The sequence below is a fragment of the Corvus kubaryi genome, unplaced genomic scaffold (genome assembly GCF_017639235.1).
Source record: "Corvus kubaryi isolate FWS band 111438036 unplaced genomic scaffold, C.kubaryi_AGA036_p1.0 37312, whole genome shotgun sequence".
In the NCBI taxonomy this organism is placed as follows: domain Eukaryota; kingdom Metazoa; phylum Chordata; class Aves; order Passeriformes; family Corvidae; genus Corvus; species Corvus kubaryi.
In genome coordinates, this window is record NW_024581098.1 from 1,021,537 (window position 1) to 1,027,536 (window position 6,000).

Below are 6,000 nucleotides of genomic sequence, written 5' to 3' on the forward strand. Positions count from 1 at the left end.
ACAGACACACTCAGACAAAATGATAATGACAAATAGACTTGGCCATCTCTTGTGGCTCAAGTCAGAATATGTGAAGACCTAACAGACAGTAAAAGGTTGCTAATTACTTTTATTTAGTTTTGACTGTAATTTTGAGGCAAAGTTTATCCCCGGAGTCTTTACAAATTTATCTTCCAAAAAAGCCACTGGAGAGCCCATAGGAAGAATTTTGTATCTACAGTATAATAGCATTGATGAAAACCTTGAATTAAGATCATTAACAGCAAAAATAGCATAATTGCCTTTGAATTTTTTTTTTTTTTGATAGAGAGTAATAACTTTGACTTTTATGTGACTGCAGTTTCCTTACAGACTGAAATTCCATAAACCAGAGAGGGCCAAATGATGAAAACAAGCAGGACTGCAGCTTTCTGTTTGGGGAACCACTGTGGAGTGGAGAAAATAAGTTGTTTCAATGCTTTGGCCAAGGAATAATTAGCATAAAAACATTTGAAAAATGGAAAATATAGGAATTTATTGAGGAAAAAAGTACAGATCCTGTGTCCTCTCATGTTTTTAAATAGCTGGTCTTATAATTCAGCCTCTTAAGCTGCAGGTGCCAACAGCAACAATGCCAGTATACCAAAAGCACTGAATTCATAGAGGCAGAATAATGAGGCCAAGCTTTATTATGTTGATTAAAAAATGGTTTTTGAGTTCTGTTCCTGGTCCTGGGAGAGAAATTCTCTGCATCTGAACAAATTGCAAAACTATTCATTATTGATTTTGCCACTCCGTTTTTTTTCCCCCCACATTGGAGGAGGTACACAGTGCAGGAGAAAATGTGAGTTTTTAATTTTCATGTTGTGTAAGACAGCTTTTCAGGCAATCAGTCATGGGTCTGAGCCTCAGAGTAGGACCATGTCCAGTGAGAAGGATTACTTGCAAGAGAAGTAAGGGTAATGGTACTGTTGAAGGCTAATCACACACATTTAAAGGAGGGAGTGTAGATGATGGAGAAACAGACAAAAAATCTGGAATACACAAAAGACTCTGTCTAATCTTTGTAAAGTGAGGTTTTGAGAGCTTTTCCTAGGAGTGTGAGCAGAAGAACTGGTTTAAAAGAGACTCAGCATAAAAGAAACCAGTCAATTTTTTGACTGCATACAGATAAGGAAACAGGTAAGGACATATATAGTCGTGAGAAATGGAAATGCTGAAGGGTGTTGAGACAGACAACCTTTTTGTAGGAGATGTGATGTGTTTCAACACGTTGGATGATGCTCTCCACCTTTTCTCTCCTCCATTGACTTTTAATGTACTTTGTAACAAACGGAAACAAGAGCATGTGCTCCAGCTCCATCAGCCTCTGCCATCTCCAGACGTTTTTGGTCAGTTTTCACATTTGTTACTGTAGTAATCTGTCACCTAAATAAAGCAAGGAGGCTCTCATTCAGTCTGTGCTATGACCAGAAGTAGAGATGGCTTCAGACCCAGAAAATCACAAACTTAAATAACCATTTTTTTCTCTTTTGTTTGTTTATACAAAACATTTGCTAGGAAAATATCAGGAGAAATATTTTGAAGATATCCTTATAGTTGATTTTGCATCCTTGTCGGTTTGCTCACAGTTTTTCCTTTATTGCAGATACTAATTGAAATCAGTCCTATCTTACAGAATACCTGGGCATGAAGTAGGTTATTCAATAAAATTTTTCCAATCCTAGGGGCTTTGATTTATGTATTCAATCTAATGAAACACAATTAAACCGCCATTCAGAGTATGTATGGAAGTGGGTTCACCAGTCATCAGTCACAGGCTGGCTTGCCTAAATTAAAGTTTGAGGTTTAACACCAACAGAGTTAATATCAATGTAACTTTCATATTGTCACATATACTAAGGGGCAAAGGAAATATTCCCTTCAGAAGAAAGGAGCAGGTGCAGGCCAGGGTTTCCATTCTCCAGTCCAATGCAATAGGTCAAATAAGACTTCAAAATAACATTTGAATCAGTTATCTGAACTTCAGGTTCTCTAGTGAATCACAGGTCATTTATTACAGAGTTTCTTTACAAGTGGAATGGTGTAACATCTTGTCATATTACTAGGATGAAATAATTTTTTTTAGATTATCTATAAAGCTTATTTCAGCTGGTTACAATGCTTCTCACAAATGTTTTCAGACATGAACATGACCCATGGAATCACTGCCTACTGGAGCAAACAAACTCCAGCTCCAGTAGGAGCTCTAATTTGTTGTGATTAGGCCAGATCTGGATGATCAGAAGCTGACAAAATTACATTTGAATGCTGCTTTGTTACAGTGAGATATTACAGGGTAAGATCTGAACATCTCTCCTAGTCTCATACACCTGAAAAACTAGTTTGGAGTGGATTCAGCTCATTGAAAAATCATAAACTTTACTTACTACCTTGGTTTCTGTTGATCAGACTATGGCAAAAGAAAATATTTTGGAAAGACTGTTTCTAGACACATAAAAAAATAGAAATGTGAAAGGCAAGAAAAAGACTTATTTGTTGGGTCTCATATGTTGAATATAGGTTTGGATTCCTTGGAAATAAGTTCATTAACTCCAACTGTGTGAAAAATTGCATGGGAGTACTAGAGAAATCAATAAACAATTTGTATGCAGGTGTATTTGGAATTACTTGTAGTTTCAGAAAAACGTCTTCAAAGCTAAGGACTGCCACTAAAACTTCATTGACACTTTTGGGGTTTTTTTTGCACCAGTACACAGTCGGAAATCGCACAGGACTATGCTTAAGACTGAGGTAGACTTGGGGATTCAAGCACTACAGAGAAACAAGTGAAAATGGAGGATTTGTCTGAACTATTGCTTAATGTTTGTCAGAGAGTCACAGATTTTAGTTATTATGGTGAAATGAGGGTAGTGAAGGAAAGGAGCCCAAGAATACAAACTGGATTAGCGTGTAACAACTGGAGGAAGTGTTGTCTCATATCTTCCTTGATATCCAAGATACATCCTACCTATTCTGGGATGACATTAGATGTCCAGACTTTCTTTATGTTGGAATTGGGCCAATTGCAAAATTCAAATCTGTTGCACAAATTTTTCCACATGATATTCTTCTAAAAAAGATGAATCAAATGCTTAAAATCAAATTGATATTGCTTTAATGAGTTTCCTTTGCTTATTTTAAAATGGTGGGAATAGAGACCCTGTGTTGGAATAGATGACATCTGGGAAACTCTGTATTACAATGGCTCAGGGAAGCCATTACACAGTGAAATCCAGTTTTGTGATTTTCACAGTGTAGCTCTGAGCTCAGACCCATTCCTGCCTCAAAGGTTTTGTTCCCCACCTGATGTTATTGAATATTAGAAGAATTTCTGACAGAATGTTTCCCAAAGGCAACAAATTTCTATAATATACCATTGTTCAAAAAACACGCAATACCTTAGTTTTCTTTCCTCATATAACTCCAAATAAATTAATATGTTCCAGGGAATGTAATTTTGCAATACTGTGGGCAACAATAAAATTCCAACATATAATGTTCTGTATAGTAACAGGTCTCAGGAAGTGGTTTCTTAGCTGCCTACTGAAAACTTGCACTTCATGTTTCCTACAGTCTCTGCTTTCAAACAACAACCCCCAGCAGACAATAAATAAAAAATTCCCCCAGAAAAATTCAGCTTTGATTTGCTTGTGATTCTTTTTTCTTTTTCAGCTTAATCCTGCTCAGTGATGGCCTGAACTGTAACTTGAATTTTTGCCTCAAAAGTGTTTCCAAAATTTTTCTGGGAACAGGTATGGAAATAGTATCTTCAATATATTAGCTCCTCACTCTACATTTGGAAGTTTTTATTTCTCATCATTTGGCCACACAAATTATGAGAGGTTTTGTGGCTTTTAATAGGTCTCGTATTTTTAAATTTCAATTAATTCAATAATTTGAATTTATATGATCTCATTGTATGTAATAATTTGAATGCACATCACATGTTGAACTTCATGACTGAGTCTTTGGAAGCAACTCAGAATAACATCTATCTTTTTTCACAGGTTGATCATAATACTGACTTGTGGTTGGAAATTGCCTGCCATATCCAGGTCATTCTCAGTTACCTCAAACTTGTGGGCATTTATAACATTAACAAAAATGTAATTAAATATCAAGTCCCCTTAATTTTTCCTATGGAATATTTTCATTTTCATCTGTATTGACAGTGCTCCTAGCATAGGTTTATCAGCAAGTATCACTGACATCAACATGGTGCATGTCTTATGCAAAAAATACAGACGAAAATATTCAGATCCATCCCAATTCCCACCCTTCAGGAGCTGTGATAGAGAAGTCTCTTCAGGCAGATGTTTTTCTTTTCAGTGTTGTCCTTCATCCCACCAAATAATTCACTGTTAAATACCAGTCATTGCCAATCCATACTTTTTCTGGTTTCCTACATATTTTACATTTCTTCCACATTTTATTATCTTTTTTTTCTTTGGGAAATCTGCCTTTCATTTAAAATATTTACTCTCTTCCAGAAAACAAATAAGACAAATATTTTCCATTGGAAACAAGGACATGGTTTCCCAGTTGGCTCCTGTTACTACTATTAAGTCACTACCCCTTTTTGGAACTCTGAAAGTGCACATAACCCTTTGAAATAAGCTTACGTGAGAGAAGTCTTGTGTTCATTTTGACAGAAAAGGTAAATATTACTCTTTCATTTTTTTTAGCATATGTTTATTTTGATTAGTAACCTATTTCAAAGATTTTGAGATAGTAAACATTGTGTCTCTGTTCCCAGAAAAGTTAAGATCTTGAGTAAATACTGGAAAGCTTGAACGGTCTCACAGGTAAATATTGACAGAATAAAATAAATTACTTGTGAAATGTGGCATAATGCTGCAATCAACAGAAAACTGAGAGGTGGTTAAGAGGCCAGCTTGATGGAAAACAAATATTCAGAAATTCTAATGGGAAGATTCATCTGCTCATAGATGAAACTCCCTCTCAATGTCTGAATAATTCTGAAGGACAACATTGATTTTATACTTTGAAGCACAGAATCAAGTTTAAAGGTTTGTGTTTAAACAATGCGTAATGTAGTCAGATTAATCTTGAAAGAAATAATTTTCAGATACAAGTGTGTGAAAGATATAGATGTCAACAGGACAGATGGAGAGATATTGCAGCTTATCATTCTTAGATGAAGGAATGTGTTCAAATGATTTATCCTAATTGTATTTTTATGCTTCCTACAGTAGATCACTTATAAAGGCACTATCTATAATTTGTCAGTCTAGCATAGCTTGCTTTTGCTGAGAAAAAATAGAGAAGGCATGAAGAAAGCTGTGATATTCTTTAATATTTGTTGAATAAAGTGCCAGAAGGAAGATTTAACATTTTTGCATACATCTGTTTTAAAACAAAAAATCATTTTGCTAGACATTGATTTCCAGAAGCTTGATTAAAGACTAAGAGTTTGGTTATTGAAAGCAGAATGAGACATGAAAATAAGAACATAATAGGATAAAAATATACATGATTTGAAGTTTTAAATGGAATGTCTGTGCCAGGTTGTCTCTGACTATGTAATAACAAAATTCTGGCTTACAGGCAAAAACCACATCTATTTGTTTACTTCAAACAACTCTTTTCTGACCATTGGACTCAAAGTTGCATATCTAATTTTTTTTGTTTTTTAAGACTGTTGTGAAGTTGCCAAATGCCTACTGAAGCTGTGGCACACTAAAGTGATTCCATATTGATCACAAACTTCAAAACATGGATCAAGCTTTTGATTACAATTGGTCCCAAATATTGAACACTTGGCCTTTTTTTTTTTTTTTAAGAGATGATGAGATGACATCTAATACAACTGCTGCCAGTTTGAAAGCTGAATTTCAGGACTGTGTTTTGAAGCAAACTTAGAGATTTTTTTTTTTATTTGCAGTATTTCTGTAAATCATCTAGAACAGCATTTTCTTAGCAAGTCCTAAGGCCTCCAGCTTCTCTGATTATTAAAGG

General features: G+C 35.1%; 1 long non-coding RNA gene across 3 annotated transcripts in view; it reads left to right on the plus strand.

Moving 5' to 3' along the window:
- Nucleotides 1-6,000, plus strand: part of LOC121665118 — a 28,340-nt gene extending 22,340 nt beyond the window's left edge. Inside the window, exons 2-6 of one of the 3 annotated variants that reach the window (XR_006016231.1) lie at nt 2,163-2,317; nt 3,694-3,773; nt 4,029-4,076; nt 4,512-4,678; nt 5,927-6,000. This is a non-coding gene — a long non-coding RNA (uncharacterized LOC121665118). The remainder of the gene's footprint in view (nt 1-2,162; nt 2,318-3,693; nt 3,774-4,028; nt 4,077-4,511; nt 4,679-5,926) is intronic. The other 2 variants (XR_006016230.1, XR_006016232.1) reach the window with 2 other exon arrangements.